The sequence below is a fragment of the Lutjanus erythropterus genome, chromosome 3, assembly GCF_056507025.1.
Source record: "Lutjanus erythropterus isolate fLutEry1 chromosome 3, fLutEry1.hap2, whole genome shotgun sequence".
NCBI classification, from domain to species: Eukaryota; Metazoa; Chordata; class Actinopteri; order Lutjaniformes; family Lutjanidae; genus Lutjanus; species Lutjanus erythropterus.
The window spans coordinates 40,648,647-40,670,377 of record NC_139319.1 but is presented as its reverse complement, the minus strand read 5'-3'; the positions used below and the strand labels follow the sequence as shown (position 1 = coordinate 40,670,377).

The following is a 21,731-nucleotide window of genomic DNA, read 5'->3' as shown; positions in this document are numbered from 1 at the left end:
TGAGTTTCCGATCGACCACGTATGGACCGGAAAACTTGGCCTGCAGTGCCGAACCAACGACGGGCAGCAGAACTAAGACGCGCTCGCCAGACTGAAATGTCCGCGTGACGGTCTTTTTGTCAAACCTGATTTTCATTTTGTTTTGAGCGGCTGAAAGCGAGGTACAAGCCAAATCACAGGCATGATGCAGTCGCTCACGGAAATTTCACGGAATTTATCTGCGGGCCATTTTTCATGCAGAAGACGCAGTGGACCACGCACAGTGTGGCCAAAAACTAAATCTGCGGGACTAAACCCAAGAGACTCTTGCGGTGTTTCCCGCACAGCGAACAACAACAGCGGCAAACCCTCATCCCATTCATGGTTTGACTCAGTGCAGAACTTGCGTAGCATACTCTTTAAGGTTTGGTGGAAACGCTCTAATGCTCCCTGGCTCTCTGGATGGTACGCACTGGAGGTACAATGTTTTACCTGCAGCTCGGACATGACCTGGGCAAAGATTTTGGACATGAAATTTGAACCTTGGTCACTTTGGATGTTTTTAGGGAGGCCAAATGTGGAGAAGAATTTCAAGAGCGCTTTCACAATGGCAAGGGACTTCAAGGAGCGCAACGGTACAGCCTCAGGGTAACATGTAGCGGCACACATCACAGTGAGAATGTAATGATTACCAGACTTTGTTTTAGGAAGAGGACCAACACAGTCCACGATAACATGCTCGAAGGGCTCACCGACCGCAGGGATTGGCTTCAGCGGAGCAGAAGGAATCACCTGGTTCGGTTTACCAGCGACTTGACAAGTATCACACGAGCGACAGAATTTCACAACATCAGACTTAAGTCCCGGCCAGAAGAAATAACGGAGGACACGATTGTATGTTTTCTTAATTTCTAAGTGACCGGACATGCAATGGTCATGAGCCAAACTCAGGACTTGAGAACGGTACGGCTGTGGGACTACAATTTGGCACATGGACTCGTGCGTAAAACCAGAGCCAGGAGTCCAGTGGCGCATTAGGACATCCCCATCAAGGCGGTAAGACACAGACTTTTCACACTTAGGACTTTCTATCAGAGAAAAACAGTGGGACAGGCTAACATCGGATCTCTGAGCGGCAATCAGCTGTTCTTTGTTTACAGCAAGAGTAAGGTTCTCATTTGGCTGAAGCGCAGCAGAGACAGGTGCGTTTTCTTTTGACTCTGGCTCGGTGCTTGTTGGATCAGAGGAACTCATGAAGGAGTCACTAAGGTCCACCAAGTCACCAAGCTTCTGTGCCTGAGCACGAGTGACGGCACACACAGGGAACAGGGGCGACGCGTCTGGCCCAACCGGGTCAGAAACACACACATCCGCGCACGGATTTTGAATCACCTCGGGCGGAGGGAAAACTTTTCCGCCGGCCAAATCATTCCCGAGGATCAGATCAACCCCACCTATCGGTAGCTGTGGCCTGACAGCAATTTTGAATTTGCCCGACACCAGATTTGAAGTCAAATATACAAAATGTTAAGGCGCACGCACCACACACATTTTTACCCCCCACGCCAACACATCTGAGTCGCAATAAGACTCAGCAGAGAAAGGGAGAACATCGCCACGAATGAGTGATTGTTTTGTCCCGGTATCCCGCAGGATAGTGATAGGAACGGGCTCTTTATCTTCCACCAATGAAACAGAGCCGTCCGAAACAAATGGTCTGAAATCCGCGTCAATTTGGTCTATTTTCAGTTCTGCCAAATTCATGCTTTGCATTGAAGATGTTTTGGTTTGGATTAAACCGATTGGTGATGGAGTTTTGACACTTTTGGCTTGCTCTTGTCTTTTCAAAATGGGACAAGAGCCGATCAGGTGTCCCTGTTCGCGGCAGTAAAAACACTCACGAGAGTCTGTAACTGCAGAGACAGCAACAGGGTTGCGGCGATTGCTTTTGGGGGATCTAATTTTGCGGTCAGCGGGGACCGGATCACAACAAATAAGCGGAGAGAAAACGTTTTTGTGCGTCAAAGCGAATTCATCCGCTAACACAGCGGCGTCAACAAGACACTTAGTTTTCTGTTCATTCAAGTAAATTACAATTCTCTCAGGAAGCCGATTCTTAAATTCTTCCATCAACATAAGCTCGCGCAAGTTAACGAAAGTTTGAATTTTACTGGCCTGGCACCATTTGTCAAACAGAACGCTTTTCTCCCTCGCATACTCTACATAAGTTTGGGTGGCAGTTTTTTCACATTTCCTAAATTTTTGCCTATATGCTTCTGGCACTAATTCATAAGCACGGAGGACTGTGGCTTTAACAATGTCATAGTTTAGACTATCCTCAATTGTCAGAGAGGTGCACACTTCTTGAGCTTTGCCCACCAATTTACATTGTAGCAAAAGAGGCCAAACACTTTTGGGCCAATTTAAAGTAGCCGCAATGCGTTCAAAGGCATTAAAGTAAGAATCCACCTTGGACTCTCGAAAAGGTGGGACTAATGTGATGTGCCGGCTTACATCAAAGCTGTCATGGGGTGAACTAGGCGGTGACTGAGAGGTTGAGGAACTGGCTGCCACAGCGGCTCCCCACTCTAGCTCCAGAGCCTTCAACCTGAGATGCATGGCTTCCACCTCCAGCTCCCGGTTTATCACCTCCACCTCCCTTATGCGCAGAGTTAACCTGAGCTCCTCTGTCGTCGTGGCGGTTTGAGCTGGGAGGGTACGGAGTGGGGTAGGAATACCAGATATCGCACCAAGCTCAGCACCCACTGCAGGGGCTGGCTCAACAAACAAACCCCTGTCACTCAGCTTTTTATGCAGAAGCTCTTTCAGCTCCTGTTTCTTAATGTTCGGCGGCACATCTACATCAGAAGCACCGGCTATCTGAACCAAATCACTTTTATTGCACTTTTCAAACGTAGCAACAGTAGGATTGCTAACGAATTCCTCCAATTTAAACTCCATTTCCGCCACCCCCACACAGAAAAAACTGCCAACCAACAAGCAGAGACCAGAGAAAGAAAAACAATACAACTTACCGGACAACGACGAACGACGAACAACGATAGAAAAAACGGACGAGCCCCCAAATCATGTTATGCCCCGGTCTAGGGGAACCCTGGACACAACAGATAATGTGCTCCCTCCGTCTTCCCACACCAAAGAAGGCCAGCAACCACGTTTACAGGTTCAAAAAAAAAGAGCAGTTTTTATTTTGCTTCAGGGGGAAACACAGGTCAAAACAATAAACAAAACAATCTAAGAAAAACCCTAAACTTACCTAACGAAAACAAAAGGGAAAAGAACGACAAAATACTAACCTGATCTCCTAACAAAAACATAAACAGGAGAAAACAGGTTCACAAAATAAAGGCTGCTCCCCCCCCTACTAAACTGCCCTGCTATTTACACGTATTTACAAAGGTTTCAAGGATTCGAGGCTTACTCGAAATATGCTCACCGTGCTATCAACAAATTACTCGAAGCTACTACAGTCATCTACTGATCTACAAAGATTACCAAAACCAAACAACTCGTAACGCCGGGCTGGCGGTTCTTTGCGGTGGGGAGGCTGGAGAGAGGGAGAATGCAGGCCGTCGGCGCTCATGTAGGCCTAGGGCTCCGCCCCCTGACCAATCGCGCGGCAGCAATCGTCGTCATCATCATCCAGCGCCACCTGTTCCCAATTCACACTGGAGCAGCAACACACACACACACACACACACACACACACACTAGGGAGAGGAGACACTATAGCAAAAGGAAAAAACAAAAACACATTCACAAATGACCCACAGGGTCATAACAACTTTTAGACCTATTATTCCATGAAGATAGCCTTTGAGGAGATTTCTTGAATTTGCATGTCAGTTTAAGTTACCAGACACTGTCATGTCCTGATAAGGATGCATTTAGGTTAATATTCCACACTTTCCTACAAACCTCATGCTTCCAGTTTCTGAAGAGCCATTGCTTATCTCTCATTTCCCATTTCCTTTCGATGTCCAAACCTGATGACAGGAACAACTGGAAGGCCTTCATCACTGCCTTTGCCATCAAGACAAATATATATAACCCAAACATTCCAAACACAAATATTCAAAACAGATATTTGAAACATCATATGTGTCTGACTGCTGCGTGGTGCAGCTGCTGTAAGGCATTACTTCATTAACCAAAACAACTATTATTCAATCATGTAAAGGTGCACTTCTATCTGATTTTTATGTTGAAAAATATACAGTAACTGCATAGGTAGTTTAAAAAAAAGATATGAACTTGAATTACAACTATGAGCCAACCAAGTAGAGAATAACATGACATATTTAGGTATTTAATCACATCTGAAAGCACTTACCATTATGACAGTGACCCCACAGCTACTGCCATCCTGCCGAACCAGATGGACCACAACTCCCCCTTTCCATTTTTTGTCAACCGACTTGGTTCAGCCAAGGCTTGTTCTCCTCATTTTCAGGTACTCGCTATATGTTATTTATGATGGAAGTTATCTAAATTTGGTATAAATCATAGACAGTTTGCGACATACGTTCCAAATTGACAATGATCCAAAACATACTCGTACTAATATTAAATTAGGATTCAACATTGAATGCAGGCAAATGATCTTCTCAAAATCCAAAAAAGTCCAAGGCAAAGCAAATTGTTTGCCCTTTGTTTGTTTGAACCCCATCTGACGATCATGACACCAGTCAGGGACCCTACAAATATAGTTACCTGTGAGAACACACCACCAGGTACCAGGAATTTTAAAGTTTGGCTGTAGTTTTAATATTTTAATTGGTGTGTATTTTAATACTTTTTTGTAATAAAGTGTTTGTATAATTGTTAATGTGTTTCCTTGCAGAGCATCAGTGGTCTATGCACTGCTCTTGCCGGGAATAATTTGTTTGTTTGGTTTGTTTGTTTGTTTCTATGGGTTTTTTTTTTTCCTTTGTCTAGTCCGCCCTGGCAAGTGAGCCGGTACTGGGTAAACAGGGTAGACATGGGTGTTGCCCGTGTAGTGGACTAGTTTCTTTTTCTTTTGTTTATTCATGTTTGTTTGTTTTTTTTACTCTGTCAGCTTGCTTTCTCTTCATCACCAGTACCCAGTTTACTCCCAGTCAGGCTGTCAGGGAGGGTCTAAGGTGTGTAAGTGTACTGTGAAAATATTCACGTGTGTAAACTGTGTGTTAACTGTTTTGAGTACAGACCTTCCTGTTTGGTTTTTAACTCTGCTCCCCTGATATTTTCAGTAGAACCTGTGAGCCTGTTTCAGGGTCCTATGCTCTAAATTCCTAGGTGGTGTTGTCGGTTTTAACTTAAATTTCTTACTATGTTTTTTGTAAAATTGGTCTTGGAGCCCACAGTATTTAAGCTGCTGGGCCACACATGCTCATCACTGAAAGTTTTTCCTTTACCACTGAGGATGGCTTCACTGGTGTTATCACAATACTGGAATTCCTAATTCTTATACAATAACTTGAAAAATATCCATTTAATACCAAAGGGAAAATGTGGCCCAACGCAGAGGGCATAAATTTAGCATTTTTATTATAAAATCAATAAAATAAAATAAAAATCAATTGAAAATGAGCTGAGTGAAGAGAAACAGAGTAAGTGATAGGAGGTGGTACATCTGGTACTGGTTATTGAAATAAGTATTGAAAGCATTTCAAGTATTCAGTATCAATATTTATTGTTATACTGATATTTTTGACAGCACAAATGTCCACACCTTGGACCTTAGTACTGTGCCGACATAGTTCTGCTCCTTACACCGAATTCTTCAATTAAACATGGGCGTGCTGTTAACCTAACAGGCTCTATCTACACTCATTGAATCTGGGGACAAATTGTACCTCACCTTATATTTATTATTTATTTATGTATATCCACTGACAAGCCTCTCTGAAGGCCCTTTGAAAATGACAAACCCCTAGTGGAAGGTCCCAGCCACATTACATACACCTTTGCAATTGCACGAGCTCCCGAAGCACCATGAAAAACACCAGCACGTTTATATGGTGAAACAGACATAGGTGGGAACGTCTGTAATATTGGAGGCAGGAAATAAAATTCTTAAGTGCTATGCAAATGCACATACAGTACACCTAATACCCACAGCCATAATGGAGGTAATGCTGATTATTCAAATGAATAAGTACCTGATTCTTTGTGCTGCAGGGTTGGAATCTGCTTCTTCTGTGGAACTTCTTGCAGGATACACCAGATATACTGTCTGGTTGACTGCATTTATGTACTGAAAATAATAAGACAATAATGAAACAAATATTGATTCAATCTTTATAAAGCATAATAGACAATCTGAATGAAATACAGTTAGAGGTTGCCTACTAACCAGAAACTTCCAGTGCACATTGTTAATATTTACGAAGGACACTATTCCCTGGTATTTGTCAAAGTTCATCTATGAAAGAACATACATACTAATTAGATTTGCATTTTGAACAATATTTAAATCTGCTTTATTTTTAAAGTAATGTGAAATGGTAAAAGTTGTTCTATATATTGTGCATGAAGCATAACAAATAACTGGTCCATTTTATTCGTGCTTTGTCCTCTGAAGGGCTTTGACATTTGTTTAACCCTCCAAGGCACTACCATGGCACCCTGGAAAAGATCTTTTCACTCACTGCTGTCACGACCTGGCTCAAAGGTAGGACAAAATATGGAGACCACACATGACACTTTAAAGTAAAAGAATTACATTTATTTAAATTAACTAAATTAAGTATTTATGTAAGTCAGTTCTTCAGTAATGTTTGTAGTGTATGGGTATGTGAATGCGTTAAGATGTAAGACAACAAAAAACTAAATAACCCAAGACCAAATAAACCAAACAGCTCAGAGAGGAGAGAGCACTGAATGCTCAGACACTCATAAATATAGGTGAGCCTTCACACCAACTCAGGTGTTAGCCATCTCTCCTAACGAGCCACTCCCAAGGTCTCAGCAACCATCAAACAGTAGGTCAGAGGCCTAAGGGCCGTCACACTGCTCAATAAATGGGTATCAGACACAGAATGCCCTCCTCTCCCTGTATAACCTCTGCATCTGCACCGTTCTTTTCCCCCCTTTCATCCAGCCACCTTGACTTGGATCTGCCACAACCTCTTGTCACTCTGTGGTGTCACATTTTGTTCACCAGCACAAGATAGCAGCGCTTGTATCAAAGTATTTCAGCTTCCTTTTTCTACAGTTGGAGGAAGTGGAGATGTAGTTTTCATTTTCTTAATTTACAGTCAGTGGGGTAACCCAATAGCAGAGCTCGTTAGAGGAATATGCACATACCCATAGAACTGAAGTTACATCCAGGCAATTACTATGTTGAATCTATACTTAATTCCATTCTGTACATATGAAATGATGTATTTTGGCCAATCTGAGGTGGGCAAGCTGCAGCCTATCATCAGACAGAATCACACCTGCTGCGTAGTGGTTGAGCACGTAGATGTTAATCCTCATATTGAGCTCACGCGCAGCAATGAGAAACTGTGCGTAACTGTTCTGTTCCATTCCTTGATATAATAACAATAACATGCTCTGACACTATATTTAATAATTGATTTCTCATTTCAACTACAGCTCTCAGAGAACAAAGTGCAAACTATACTTCACCTGTTAACCACTGGTGAGGTCGAAGTGTAACAAAGCTCACTGTGATGAATGATGATTGAGTTTCCTCTAATCTGGGAGGGGAGCACATCCTCTGTGTCTTTTTTCTTCCACAAGGAGGTGAGCTGCAGGTCATAAATGTAAACCAAAGACAACAAATATGGTTACATTGAAAGTAAATTTAGCTTTTTTTTCTTTTTCTAAAATATGAATTTCCTTGTGTATAATCTTCCGTAAAACAGTTTGTTGGTTATTGGTGTCAGTTATAATTGCTGTTGGGAATAACACTGTCAATGATATTTAATCATACCTCTTGTTCTGGAGTCTGAAAACTTCTCTGGGAAATCTTCAGACGTGCTTTTTACATTTCCCTGACAGTTGTGATATCATTGCTGACCTGGGGGCTCATTTATAAAACTGCATAGAATTCACCTTAAAAGATGGCGTATAAATGAAACACAGGAAGTGCTTATGCACAAAAATATTCAGATTCATAAAACAAGGCGTAGACATGTTCTACGCCGGTTTTCCTTTATAAATCACAATCAACGGAAAATGTGGCGCACCTTTTGCGGATGTCATGTAACACCCATAATTGCCTATAAATGGTCAATGAAACGCCCCAAATTAATGTTCATTAACACTGACTGCAGGAGGATGATCGTGGCGAACGCTGCAGGAAAGGATAAAAAAGGATTGTCACACAGAATGAAAACAACATTTGTGTTACGGAGGTTGAGACAAGGAAAATATGTTATATGGTGGACACACTGTGGACATTACAGACACCAAAAAGGCGTCAGAGTGGCAGCGTGTGGCGGACGCTAAGAATACTGCTGCTTCACACATACAACACTCGCTAAGACCAATTAAAAAATAAGTAGTCCGACAGAAAAGTATAAACCAGACAGCATAGAGCCAGATGCCATGTGAGTGTGTGTATTTGTACCACGGAGAGCGGAAAGACACCTTGTTCTTTTGATGAGAAACTTACTGTCAGAGAATCCTACCAGAGCCGAGGGGCACAGAGACAGAGGGGGACACAGAGTGAGCCAAACGTACGGGATGAGTCGGCAGCCTGCGTAATGGATAATGTGTATTCTCTTTGAGTTGAAAGTAAACCGAATGCACCAACACGTTTATGTACAAAAATAATCAGGGCTTTTTTTCCACAAACATTTTGTTTCTTTTATTTTCTGAGTTGCAGCAGGTCAAAGGTGCTGCAGCTGTGCGCCCTGCACCTCCACTGCACTTTGGCTGTGCGTCTTTACCCTCCAGCAGCGGCCGCGTCCTTAGAGAAACAATCGACTCCACACATTTAAACACAAAGATAAAGCAAACTGAAAGCCATTGAAAAACAAAAACGAACACAATATATCTGCTCAACTGGATCACTGAAAATGACATCAGTACAAAATGAACACTTTGCAGGAGGTCTACGGATGGTCGGAAGTATGCATAGGAATGTGCACACTTTTCCGCATAGTATTTTTCTATAAATCCCAACGTTGGTGGTGAAAACTGCGTATGCACATTTCAGCCCAGTTTCCGCAATCTTTTTGTGCGCAGCAACCTGTATAAATGTGCCCCCAGGTGAATTGTGAAGGGTTTACCTGGTGATCATCGTTTTTTATGGAACTCTTTTATAGTCCGTACAATGGTCTCACAGCAACGTGTCAATGGGAAATTGAAAATGCCTGAACTCAGGGCTGGAATGGCAACAGAATTAAATTTGTTATTTTCCACTGCTTGGAAGATGATCCATACTGCATCTCAAAGTTTTTTTCTCTGCAGTGGAAACCATGGCTTTTGACGGGCTTGGAGTAAGGCATGGGCCCACTGCATGGATTATTTTTTTGCAGTGTAGGTTGCCAGCATTGGTAACAACTGTATCGCCAGTTTTCAAAGGACCAAACTGAGCAATGTATTGGTTGCACTGAGTTTGAATATCTGGCCCTCCAGCTTCACTCAAACATTCTGGTGGTCTTGCACTTGCCCTAAGTTTGGTATTAGCAGCATTGACCACAGCATCAACGTGAAAAGTGGTGAGGTCAGCCCTCAAAACACACGTTCTCATGTTTTGGGAAAGATGGATGGAAAGCCTCCTTTCCTGATTGTGGGGTTTGGGCAGCTTGTGATTTTAGTGATGCTGTTGGCTCCTGAGAAGACTTAGCTTGTGTTTCAAGGGAACTCTCAGCCACAGAGGAATCAACCTACTGACAGTGTAGATAAAACATATCATTAAATCAGCTGTCAGCTTTGATGGTACTTCCTTTTTCTGCACACACACACAATTTCTCTAATCCCGAGGTTATATTAAAGGAGACATATTATGCCCCTTTTCCACACGTTAACACAGGTCTCTGAGGTCTCAAGGCAACGTCTGTACCATGTGTTATGCTCAAGGGTTTTCAGGTTTGGACCCAAATGAAGACAACGGAGACAGAGCAGAGCAGTTCTGTAAAATTCAATGAGTAACAAAAAGATACAAAAGCTTACATCAATGTAAGGCAGCAAATTTCAAACAAGGCAGGGAAAAAAAACACAAAAAACTTAATGAGGAGGCAGGTAAATAGACGCAACTAAAATTCCAGGAGATGCAAGAATCAAAGTCCAGGGAAGAAAAAAAACAACCAAATCTGTCCAGGAGAAAAAACACATGCAACCAAAATACAACAGGAAACACTGACAAAACACATGTACGAACCAACAACAGAGGAAAAGATACAGGATTAAATACACTAGGGAGAGGGAGGATAACAAGACACAGGTGAGGGCAGTCATTGACAGGTGAAAATAACTGGTGATCAAAAAGGGCGGGAAAACAGACAAAGACAGGAAGTAAAAACAACAAAGACAGTCGACTGAAAATGCACCAAAATAAAACAGGAAATAACAATGAAAAACCCAAAACCATGACACCATGCTTTGGTCAAAGTACCTCAGAGATCAGGCACCAGAGCCCCTCTCACCTTATGAACACAGCCCTGTTTCAGACCAGCTGGTTTCAGTGCCTGTTCCTATAAATGTGAATGAGCCACTGTTAATTTCTCCAACTTCTTAGTGTGTACTGATGTACTGTAATCCCAAATGGCAAATAAACGCAAGTAACGTTCACGTCATGAATCTGTTTATGTTACAACAGTAAAACTCAACGGTTACTATAGGGTTAGAAACTGTAATTTATAATGGTATTGTATCATTATTATGCATTTATTTGTAATAGTCACAGCTGATGTTATAGAAGTGTTGCATTATGTGACTTATACCCTTATTAATAATAATAATTATTCACATCATTTTATCTCCTGGCACAGGTGTGTTTGTGGGAAATGTTTCAATGCCAACAGAAGCCGAGAACATCTGTTGCAGGGAGATACTTCAGGTAGCATGAATACTTGAAGAATTAAATTGTAACTATGTAGTCATGTAATGGAAATAAGTCAAGTAATGGAAAGTAATCAAGGGTTCTCCCAACCCTGGTAGTCAGAATATTTTCTATAATCTAATGTGACTTGCCCTTTCAAATTTATTAGGTTATAAAAAGACTACAGCAGCTTCAGAACCAACCATCATACGTGGTGGATCATCCAGAAACATATTTTCCCTCTATCTTACATTGCTTACTGTTCATCTCTCATGTTTATCACTTATTACATATGGAACAATGAAAGCACACAAAAAGTTTATATAAAGTTAATTTTTTATTGTCAGAAAAAATTCCACATAATTTTTGAAACTAATTTATTGAACGTTCCACCTGGTACAGTAGTTCTGACAGTTTAGAAATTTTCAAAAAATGCTAACGAATAGAATTTACTAAAAAATGTTATAGGGAAAAAAAGGCACTGTGTCACCATTTACTGTAGACTAAATATCATGTATGCTTCTCTCTGCTGTTACAGAAGCTTACAGAAGCTTTGTTAGCTGGTGTTAGTGTGTTCCTGGGCCGCAGAATCTGGGTGGTACTGCCCAGCTGCATCATGGTACACACAGAGTTCCCTGATGCCCAAGGATGTTACGTGGGGTTCAGAGCTGTCCTGGATTGAACCTGGACACATAGCTGGCCACCACCACCTTTTTGTCTGGTCTGTCTAAATGGGCTGAGAGATCCTCCGCGACATGGATCCTCCACATCTGCTCTACATGTGGAGAAGGGTCCTAGAAAACCTTCTCAAAAATAAAGAAAGTACAATGAAAAAATAAATAAAACATAAATAAAAAATAAATAAATAAATAAATAAATAAATCTGAAAAACTCAACAGCAGTGTCTCTTTCCAGAAATCATGCCCAGTTGCTCTAAATAATCCACAGACCTTGTGAGCAGTTTTGTGTTGGAACTACTTTCTGTCAGTGGTAGAATCTACTGGAACAACTTTCCTTCAAATTGACAGAAAGTAGTTCCTATACAAAACTGCTCACAGCAAGGTCTGTGGATTATCTTGGGTATGTGGGTCATGATCTTTGGAAAGAGACACTAGTTTTGAGTTTTTCAAAGAAGTTTTTGGTGCTTTGAGCACCACAAGCCAAGTGCTATTTAGTCCCATTATGTTGGAGAGAAGATTGATACCTGTATGGCCGATGTCTCCAAAACTCTGCAACTCACACCAAAACTTTTCAGATGGATAAACAGCATCACAGGACAGGGGATAAATGTCAGCTGATTTTGGTGTGAACTATCCCCTGAAAGTCTATAAACTACAACAGTCTGCATAGATATATATAAGAGATTTTATTATTTAACACAAACCCTCTATGCTCCAAGTGCAAACTGGGTGAACATACCTGCTTTCAACCATTTGGTCCTGTCCCTTGAAGTGTGATCTTTATGCAAACACTTGGGGAAAGCAGAGTCTTCATGGGTGTGGATATCTTGGATGTGATTAAGGAGGGATGCCCACTTGGCCACTCTCTCTGGCTCTGATGAAGCTGATGTCCAGTATGTGTGATTGCAGTCCACCACATTCCTTGTTCTGAGATAGTCAGTCTAGACAGTCTTAGACAGGACTTTACTTCCTGCCCCTGTGCGTTTCCCTCCTGTGTGATTGCCTGCCCCACCCTGATTGGTTTCACCTGTCCCTCATTACCCCTCCCCCCTTGTGTATTTAGTCCTTGTGCTACCCTTTGTCTGTTGCCAGTTCGTCTCAGTTGTTTGTGAGTGTGTTCCAGCCATTTCCCTAGAGATCTCCTGGTTTTTGACCAGTCTTTTGCATTTTTGACCCTGTTTTTGCCTGCTGCCCTTTGATACCTCTGCTTGAGTTTTGGACTGATCTACTGTGTACCGACCACCTTTCCCATTAAGGACCTTGTGTTTTGAGTCCTGCATTTGAGTCCTCCTTTGTTGGCCCGAGTCTGATAAGTCATGCACAACCTTAGAAGTATTTGATACAAACCTCCGAATAAGCTCTAAACAATCTAAAAATCACATGCCTTTTGATTCTAAAAGAAACACCAGTCAATAATAAACTTACAGAATACATCAATAATTGTGAAAAAGTCCTGTATTGGCGAAGTGTACAAAAACAGTATTAGGGCATAAACAAATTACACGCTGAATCCTGAATATGTCAATTTTGGACTGAGCATGCATGGCTGAATACACCAGAGGTGCATGTCGCAGCGTCTCGGGGCATTTTGCAGTATTTCAGCGTCAATTGTTTCAGAGATTACAGTGATGCCATCAAATTTTCACGTGCAGATGGTCTTCTTCAAGCCCGTGTTTTATCCCCTTACTACGGTGGCCGACAAGTGCAAACGCGCTGCATATACAGGCAGGCGCTGCAAATACAGAAAAACGCTGCATAAACAGAAACGTGCTGCAAATACAGAAACGCGCTGCAAATGAGAAAACATGCAAAAAGAAAACGCCGCGTATACAGTCACACAACGGAAGTGCTCCAGGCCTCTAGGGGCAGTGCTGAGCTTTCCCCTGAGAGACAGACAAAAAAAAGAAAGAAAGAAAGAAAGAAAAAGAAAAAAGAATACGTACTTTTTCATGTAGCCTCTCCCGCCTTCAATTTTCCTCTCACCAATAACTTTCTACTTCTCACGTAGGCCTATTCCTCTCCTCCGCAGGTTGATTTGTCCGTTGTCTGTCTCTCAGGGGAAAGCTCAGCACTGCCCCTAGAGGCCTGGAGCACTTCCGTTGTGTGACTGTATACGCGGCGTTTTCTTTTTGCATGTTTTCTCATTTGCAGCGCGTTTCTGTATATGCGGCGTTTTCTTTTTGCATTTGTTTTCTCATTTGCAGCGCGTTTCTGTATTTGCAGCACATTTCTGTTTATGCAGCGCGTTTCTGTATTTGCAGTGTTTTCCTTTTGTATCTGTTTTCTTATATGCAGCGCGTTTCTGTATTTGCAGCGCCTGTCTGTATATGCAGTGCGTTTGCACTTGTCGGCCACTGTACCTTGCACACAAACACAGGAAGAAATGCCTTTCTCCATGTGCCAGACATTGAAGTAGTGCGTGATGTTGGCCTCTGGCAGAAATTTTTGTATTTGAGGGTGGCGGTCTGTTACAGTGCTGTTCAGAGTCACACCATGTGCCTGCAAGAGAGCAAGGCTTCTCTTCAAACTTTCTTTCTCCATGTGGTAGCTTCCTCCTACTTCATTGCTCTGAGTATAAAAGCAGAAATGCAGATAAAATCATGGTTAATCTTCTCTGCTTTTTTTTAAATGGTAGTATTCACTAAACATGACTTGGTTCAGTAATCTTTTAACTCACCTGAACCAGCTGTAGATCAATAACAGTGTTGTTCCTCAGGTCCATCACTGTGTAACTGCCAAATTTGGGAGAATGGCCTTATAAATAAAGAAATAACATATACATGTAAATCTATATATATATATATATATATATATATATCAAAGTTATCATTTATTATTTTCCTAGTTACCCAAAAAACAAACAGACAAACAAACAAACAAAAAAATACTATAAAACATAAGAGACAATCAGAATTATGAACCGGGTGAGTCAGCCCTCAAGTCACCACCTAGGATGACATTCTGCTGTTGATTGAGCTGCTCCAACATGTGCCTGTGCACAATTGCAGGCTCTATGTACATCCAGGCATCCCTTCGAAAGGTGTCATACTGGAACATCTTCAACTGCACTGCCTTGAAGATCTGAGGAGGACAAGAGAAACATGATAAGCACTGAACTGTTTTACACCAGAGGCATATTCATTTCTAGGGCTGCCCCCTGATAGTCAACAATACAAATCAGTAGTGGCAGATCCCTGAGTCGACCGAGACTCCTCCAGTCAAGCATGTATTTTTGTTTGAAGAACAAGAAATGATCAACTTCTATCCTGCTAATTCTAAGAGGAGAAATGAAATTTAACAGATTATGTAAATATTTAGGTTAAATATTGACAAACTCACGTCACATCTGTTGTTGTTCACAGTGCTTTTACTTGACTAAAACATTCTATAATGTTTTCCATCTATGTGTAAATGAACATGTAAATGTTCTGACTTAATTTACCAGAAATGGCACTTACCAGCAATAAGGTGGGACTTGGTAGTCTCATCCAATTGAAATCCTGAGTTTTTCAGCCATGACTGCAGGTTGCTGAAGTGTTTTTCAACATTAGATGTTGCATTAGAACTGGATGGACTTGAAAACACACCTGCAGCACTTTGAACCATGTCGTCTAGGTCGTCCAAAGAACTTGCAGTTGTGAGCAGACCAAAAATGTGCACGGGCAGGTGGTAGTGGTTTGGAGCACTGCGGAATGTAAAACATGAATTAGATTTAATATTTTAATGTAATGTAAGAAAATATGTACATGTAACCTGATTTTGTTAAACTAAATTATACTATTTGTGTCATAAACCTACAGTATGTCACAAAAGTGAGTACACCCGTCACGTTTCAGCAACCATTTTATTATATCTTCTCAAGGGACAGTACTATAGAAATGAAACTTGGATGTACTTTAGAGTAGTCAGTGTACAGCTTGTATAGCAGTATAGATTTATTGTCCTCCGAAAATAACTCAACACACAGCCGTTATTGTCTAAATAGCTGGCAACACAAGTAACTACACCTCACAGTGAACATGTCCAAATTGTGCCCAAAGTGTCAATACTTTGTATGAGCACTGGGGCTGCACGATATTGGAAAAAACTGACATTGCGATTTTTTTTTAACCCTGCGATATATATTGCAATATGAAAAAATACAGGATTTTTTTTTTTTTTGGACCATATCACCGTTTGAGTCACGGATCAGATCACTTTTCAGATCAGCAAAAAAGAAAAAAGTGGTGGGATTAGGGTTAAATTATTTTAAAAATGCACTTGTCTTTGATCTTTGTCTGTAATTATCACCATAGTTATGTAATGTAATAATAATGATAATAGTAATGATAATGGTAATAATATTAAAAACTTCAAACTTATACAGTGCTGTACTATGTATATACTATACATATATTAGATCATTATACACTGTACAGTAAAATACACAACCACGCTCTGTAGTCTGACTCAATGTCCCGCCTACAGCAGCACATCTGATTGGTTAGAAGTCATGATCAATCAATCAATCAGCAGACACACTGTGTCACAGACGGGGTGAGACAGAGCTGCAGCGGTGAGCAGAGAGGAGCTGTGTAGAAGTTAAGACAGCTGATATCACCAAAGTTTCAATGAACATCACAGTTTGATGATCTGTTTCTTTGGTGATAGCAGAGTTACATCAGTGAAAAAAGTTATGGTCTGGATTTCACTCAGATTTCGGCTTTTAAATCAGTCGCTCTTCGCACAGATGCGCTGCACACAGCAGCATCTGTCTTTTCACTGCAACTCTGCATTGAGATTTCAGATATTATAACTTATACAAAGATAACAGTGACAGTAAAACTATGATGCTTACATGTGGTCCGTGGATCACATGCATGCCGAACTGTAGAGGACGATCTGTACGGGACACGGATCAACTGTGATCCGTTGTAGCCCTAGTTGGTTGCTCGTTGGTTGCTCGTTGCTGGTTAATCCTTGTCCATTTTACACACCTGCTCATACGGCTCACTCGCTCTGGCCGCTGCACGCACTTGTGAATTGGAACTGGGCACGCTCGCATGACGTTAAACTTCCGTTGACCGCGGGATAACATTTTTGCAAAATAAAATAATGCAAAAAATAATCGATTTTTGAAAATTTAATAATCGATTCATACTCGTCCATAACATAATCGCGATTAATTAATAATCAATTTTTTTCACCACCCCAGTTGTTACTGGAATCCTCTTCCACTCCTCAATGATGACATCACCTTGCGTTCCTCCACCTTCCGCTTGAAGATGCCCCACAGGTGCTCAGTTGGGTTCAGGTCTGGAGACATACTTGGCCACTCCATTACCTTCACCTTCAGCTTCCTCTGCAAAGCAGTGGTCGTCTTGGAGGTGTGTTTGGGGTTGTTATCATGTTGGAAAACTGCCATGTGGTCCAGTTTCTGAAGGGAGGGGATCATGCTCTGTTTCAGAATGTCACAGTACATGTTGGCATTCATGGTTCAATGAACCACAGCTCCTCAGTGCCAGCAGCATTCATGCAGCCCCAGGCCATGATGCTACCACCACCGTGCTTGACTGTAGGCAAGACACACTTGGTACTCCTCACGAGGGCGCCGCCACACATGCTGGACACCATCTGAGCCAAATGAGTTTATCTTAGTCTCATCAGACCACAGGACATGGTTCCAGTAATTCATGCTCTTGGACTGCTTTGTCTTCAGCAAACTGTTTGCAGGGTTTCTTGTGAGCCAGCTTCAGAAGAGGCTTCCTTCTGGGACTATGGCCATGCAGACCAACTTGAAGCAGTGTGTGAAGGTCAGTTCCCACCAGTGTTATTATCAGTAGTCCAGATGATTTGGTGACCACTCTGTTTTTTGCATAAATTTGGGTATACAATAAAGTCAAGACTTCATGTTGAGACACTTTGAGAAAGACTATCCACTTGCTGTTTCGAGTTTCTCTCATATACATAATGAAGGCAGGTTCATCCCTTTTCAGCTGTGTAAGAACTTCTTCTGACACTTAAAACTTTCACTGGAGTCTTATCAAATGTATGTTGCTAGTTACTGTATGTAGGCTACAAAAATTGTGTATTAATAATAGGTTATGCTTAATACTTTCTGCACATTTCCTTGGCATTCTTCATTATGTGACTCAGGCAGTGATGGAGGATGGGCACTTCAAAATCTGCCTTTGTTGCTGTTCCACTGACTATTTTGTAGTAATGGTTAATGGTATCATGCAAGGTTTTTTTTGGCAAATGATAAACATATTGCCTGCATTAATACCACTGACCCATCGCACATCATCATGATTTGTGCCTGTATGCCTCTTTGTCCATAGCACCATGCAAGATCTGTCTGAAATACCTCAAGAAAATACAAGGAGGCTGTGGTGTGGTCGCAAGTGAGGCAGGTGGCAACTTGTAAAGGAGATGAGTTTCTGGTAGGATTTCTTACCAAAAGTTCGTATACACAGAAAAGAGGAGAGCCCTTCTCCTTTTTTATGCTGCCTGTAGCATCCAGGTAGACAATGTCCTCCCTGCATCACTCCTGGTAGATTTCTATGTTTCTGACAGACCACAATAGAACACCTTCTGGTTGTAGAAGGACTTTCTGGAGGACCTCATCAGGGGTGTTCTTTTTGTTTTCAATCATTACTTGCAGGCTGAGCATATCATTGCTGTGCAGACGACTTATTTGACGTACCTCCTAGGATATGTTCTTCAGCACCTGAGGAGTGGCAGCTTCATCCCTGCAGCCAGACTCCGTTACTTCCTCGTCTATTTTTTCCAACTTTTCAAGATACATGGCTCGGGGTAATTGTTATCTTGGCCTGTCTCTTCCACTCGTACAGGTCGTCTTTTCAGTTCAGTTTTATTATGCATACTCTCCCCACCTTGAAACTCGATTGTTGCCTTCAGGTCCTCCTCATTGTCTACAGTCACAGTAAGAGTGACTGGGCAGTCTTCAAACCTGCAGTAACCCAGACACCAGGATTCCGGGTTTGCTTTTGTGGAGGCTGGAACCCTCAACCTGTGCCTCTTAAATCCTAGTGAACAATACGGATGGATGGTCCTCACTCCTTTGGCTATAATGTTTGTCCACTGTAGTCCTTTAAACCTTCTGTGTTTTCTTCTTCTTCTTTTTTTTTTAACACAGCCCACTCTTTGCTGTCAATAAAAGAGTATGAAGGATTTTGGGGGAATGTGATCCAGATAAATCCATCATCATCAGATGTGTTGTTCCTGGTCTTCTAATTATTAAAATACACAATGTTATTGCTGTGCCGTAAACTATAATTTTTTTTCCCAAATTTTTCTTCTTCTGTTACACAGTACATTAATAACATGTTATATACAGTGTGTAATTTGGACTGTAATTACTTTGTCTACACCAAAAAACACATCTAATACAATCTTTTAAAATAATCTACATAATGTCAGTATACATGAGAAATGTCATACAGATGCCAGAGTACATAATTATAATATAAAGTAACGTACAATGCTGTACTGAACACAGCTATGAAAAAATGTAACTTCATATGCCCTTCATAACATAAGATGCAATCATTTCATCGTAATAAAAGCATATTGAAATCTAGGTAGCTTCAGTACAAAAATAAACCAACACTGATTTGTCAGTTCTGGCAGTTAATAAACATTTAATATTAAAATAGATGAGATAACACTAAACAACCTGTTCAATGATAATAAGTAGTAACGTAATTAACATAATTAAAACAGATTTTTAAGGTTGATGACAGTATTTCCCTAATGTTTTTCACGATTAATATTTTTGTTATTTGGTTATGAATATCTTTTAGGGTCACCATAATGATGATGATGATGATGGTGAGCATTGTTACTCCAATGTTTTTATCAACACTTAATTTCACTAACACTAACAACACGTATGCACAATAAATGGCAAACTGGCTTCCTCTATATAGCACTTTTGCCAGAACTGCTTTACAATGTGTGCCTCACATTCATCTATTCAAACATGCAGATTCATGTGCATACTGGTGGCTACCATGCAATTTGTTAACCTGCTCATCCAGTGCAATTTGGGGTTCTGTCTTACTCAAGAATGCTTTGAGAAACAGAGGAGCCAGGGATTGAACCTGGGACATTTCAATTACCACACGAAGTCCCCAAACATACCCAACATGTTTTAATGCAAATCACACTGTTATGACTGCCGGTCATTTGTGATTGTGTATGTCTTTTCCTTTGCTGCAGTGTCTCCTCTCCCCTGTGTGTGTGTGTCCTCGCTGACCGAAAAATTAGATCCCCCAAAAGCAATCGCCGCAACCCTGTTGCTGTCTTGGCAGCTACGGACACCCGTGAGTGTTTTTACTGCCGTGAGCAGGGACATCTGATTGGCTCTTGTCCCATTTTGAAACGAAAAGAGCAAACCAAAAATGTCAAAACTCCGTCACCAATCGGTTTAATCCAAACCAAAATGTCCTCCCTGCAAAGCATGAATTTGGCAGAACCGAAAAAAGACCAAATTGACACAGATTTCAGACCATTTGTCTCGGATGGCTCTGTTTTCTTGGTGGAAGACAAAGAGCCTGTGCTTATCACTATCCTGTGGGATACTGGGGCAAAACAATCACTGAATCACGGCGATGTTCTCCCTTTCTCTGCTGAGTCTTATTACAGCTCAGATGTTTTGGCGTGGGGTGTAAAAATGTGTGTGGTGCCTGCGCCTTTGCATTTTGTACATTTGACTTCAAATTTGGCATCAGGCAAATTCAAAATTGCTGGAAGGCCACAGCTCCTGATAGGTGGGGTTGATTTGATCCTCGGGAATGATTTGGCTGGCGAAAAAGTTTTCCCTCCGTCTGAGGTAAATAAAAATCCGTGCGTGGATGTATGTGTTTCTGACCCGTTCGGGTCAGTCATGTTGCCCCTATTCCCTGTGCGTGCCATCACTCGTGCTCAGGCACAGAAACTTGGTGACTTGGTGGACCTTAGTGACTCTTTCATGAGTTCCTCTTATCCAGCAAGCACCCAGTCAGAATCAAAAGAAAACACACCTGTCTCTTTTGAGCTTCACCCTAATGAGAACCTTACACTTACGGGAAACAAAGAACAACTGATTGCAGCTCAGAGATCCGACATTAGCTTGTCTCATTGTTTTTCTCTGATAGAAAAACCCAAGTGTGAAAAGTCTGTGTCTTACCGCCTTGATGAAGGTGTCCTAATGTGCCACTGGACTCCTGGCTCTGGTTTTACGCACAAGTCCGTGTGCCAAACTGTAGTCCCACAGCCCTTCCATGCTCAAGTTCTGAGTTTAGCTCATGATCATTGCATGTGCGGCCACTTAGGAATTAAAAAACATACACTTGTGTCCTCCATTTCTTCTTCTGGCCTGGACTTAAAGCTGATGATGTGAAATTCTGTCGTTCGTGTGACACTTGTCATATCTCCGGTAAACCGAATTAGGTGATTCCTTCTGCTCTGCTGAAGCCAATCTGTGTTATCTGTGAACCATTCGAGCATGTTATTGTGGACTGTGTTGGTCCTCTCCCTAAAACAAAGTCTGGTAATCAGTACATCCTCACTGTGATGTGTGTCGCTACACGTTACCCTGAGGCTGTTCCATTGCGCTCTTCAAAGTCCCGTGCCATTGTGAAAGCGCTTGTGAAATTCTTCTCCACATTCGGTCTCCCTAAAAGTATCCAAAGTGACCAAGGTTCAAATTTCATGTCCAAAATCTTTGCCCAGGTCATGTCTGAGCTGCAGGTTAAACGTTGTACCTCCAGTGCGTACCATCCAGAGAGCCAGGGAGCATTAGAGCGTTTTTACCAATCTTTAAAAAGTATGCTTTGCAAGTTCTGCACTGAGTCAAACCGTGAATGGGATGAGGGATTGCCGCTGTTGTTATTTGCCATGCGGGAAACACCGCAAGAGTCTCTTGGGTTCAGTCCCACAGATTTAGTCTTTGGCCACACTGTGCGTGGTCCACTGCACCTTCTGCATCAAAAATGGCTCGCAGATAAATCCGGCCCCAAAGTAATCATTTTCGATTATGTCAGGTCTTTTCGTGAGTGACTACATCATGCCTGTGATTTGGCTCA

General features: G+C 41.7%; 1 pseudogene; it reads right to left on the bottom strand.

Moving 5' to 3' along the window:
- Nucleotides 1-11,643: 11,643 nt before the first annotated feature.
- Nucleotides 11,644-18,448, bottom strand: LOC146330662 (uncharacterized; annotated as a pseudogene).
- Nucleotides 18,449-21,731: the final 3,283 nt, after the last annotated feature.